The sequence below is a fragment of the Cynara cardunculus genome (assembly GCF_001531365.2).
Source record: "Cynara cardunculus var. scolymus isolate 2C chromosome LG 1, CcrdV1, whole genome shotgun sequence".
NCBI lineage: Eukaryota > Viridiplantae > Streptophyta > Magnoliopsida > Asterales > Asteraceae > Cynara > Cynara cardunculus.
This window is the reverse complement of record NC_037528.1, coordinates 33,465,296-33,467,572: the sequence shown is the minus strand read 5'-3', so window position 1 is coordinate 33,467,572 and position 2,277 is coordinate 33,465,296.

The following is a 2,277-nucleotide window of genomic DNA, read 5'->3' as shown; positions in this document are numbered from 1 at the left end:
TTTCATATCTTTGGGTGCAAATGCTTTGTACTCAACGATAGAGAATATCTTGGCAAGTTTGACAAGAAAACTGATGAAGGAATCTTTCTGGGCTACTCTCAAACCGCCAAAGCCTACAGAGTCTACATCAAAAGGACAAAGATCGTCATCGAAAGCATCAATGTGTCCTTTAATGATTCCACAACCATGACTTCTGGACACAACAGTTCAGAACTCGGACTTCAAAGAAGAGCATCTGATTCATCACTTGACAAACCCAATGAATTGGAGCTAGCTCAATTATTTGAAGACATCTTAGATGAAGAAGTAATCTCTAGAAATGTGCCCACTGCAAAATCTAACTCCATAATCGATGAAGATCATGAAGTCTCCAATGCTAAAGGTACAACTCTTATAGAAACTCATGTTACTTCACCATCTACTTCTTCTGTGTCTTCAGATCACGATCAAGATCCATAATCTAACTCTAGAGATGATCTCGTCGAGGGGGAGCAAGCAGTTCCATCAGTCAATGAAAAGTGTATCCTATTTGTCTAGAACCTCAATCAAGCACCAAGTGGACAAAAGATCACCCACACCACCAAATCATTGGTGATCCAACCTCTGTTGTCAAGACGAGATCTGCCACAGTAAATGAATGCCTCTTCGCCAACTTTCTGAGCATGATAGAACCTAAGAAGATTTCAGAAGCCCTACAAGATCCAAACTGGATAGAAGCAATGCAGGAAGAATTACTCCAGTTTGAACGAAACAAAGTATGGTCCCTTATGTCTCTACCCAAAGGGAAGACGGCCATAGGCACCAAATGGGTCTTCCGGAACAAGAAGGACGAAGATGGCATCGTAATAAGGAACAAAGCCAGGCTTGTTGCCAAAGGCTACCGCCAGAAAGAATGGATTGATTATGATGAAACATTCGCTCCCGTTGCAAGACTTGAAGCCATCAGAATGTTCCTAGCCTACGCCGCTCACAAAGGCTTTAAGGTCTATCAGATAGATGTCAAGTATGCCTTCCTCAACGGAAAACTTCAAGAAGAAGTCTACGTCCAGCAATATTGGCAAACGTGCGAGTTTGAACCAGAAAGCCACAGAATAATGGGGGACATGGACGCCCCTAATGATATGATATGCTCGCTCAAGATATCGCGGGCTAAGGTTTCTTGGGTTCTGTGCATTCCCACTCGATGGGAACTTGGAATTGAACAATATGACGAACTACCAACCACCGACGACATCCTCTGCTTCATGAAGATGCTAGGTTACAATCGTGACCTACATAACATATCGGACTTCAAACGCCAATTCCTCCAGCCGATGTGGAACATGTTCTTCTCCATCCTTAACAGAGCTCTCACATGCAAACTGGGCTCATTGGACCAAGGGAACATCAACATCATGACTATCATGTATGGGCTGTTCTTCAACCTGAACCTCGACTACACCTTCCTGATCTACAACGAGATTCATGCGGCAGTGGTCAAGAAATGTAAAATACAAGCCGCTGGAAAGCCTCTCTCTGCGGTTCTATTCCCTCGCTTCCTCGCCCTCTTCATTGGGGACGCAATGAGGAAGCATGGCCTACAGCTGAGGAGCCTTTCACCCCCATCTACAAGATGCATGGACATCGCCTAACCCTCTCGAAGGAGGGTTACAGCATCAACCGTCCACTCTCTAGGGCTATGCTCAATGTCATTCCATCGACATCTAAGATACGCCAGGCCTATGAACGCTTTATGTTGTCCCAGGAACCGAGGGCAGCTACCCCTGAGCGATTAGAACCGTTCCCGAACCAAGCGAGGGAGCACATGAGACATCTTCATCGGATGATAAAGATGATGATGATGATGATGATGATGATGATGCTACTCATAGTGCCTCCCCCGGCCCTACTCATACAATTCCTCCCCCCACTACCACAGGGGGGTGGGTGCAGGGCGGACGATTTTAAAGCAGACTCCCCATTCATTAGATAGAGAAGATGACCAAGATTTCTTGATCCGCTGCCGAACTTATTCCAAGAGCGCTCGGATCGAATCGGTATTGCTATCCGAGCTCTCTTATTGAATTGCTCATTCAATGAGCATTCTCAATATTATGCCTTGAAGAGGACTCGAACCTCCACGCTCTTTAGCACGAGATTTTGAGTCTCACGTGTCTACCATTTCACCACCAAGGCATCTTGAAAGTGAATTGTATTCCATGAATATGATATCTATCTAGTGTGATGTATGGAATATATGGCAAAAGTGGAGTGTTGAGTATTTCTATTGATCGGTCA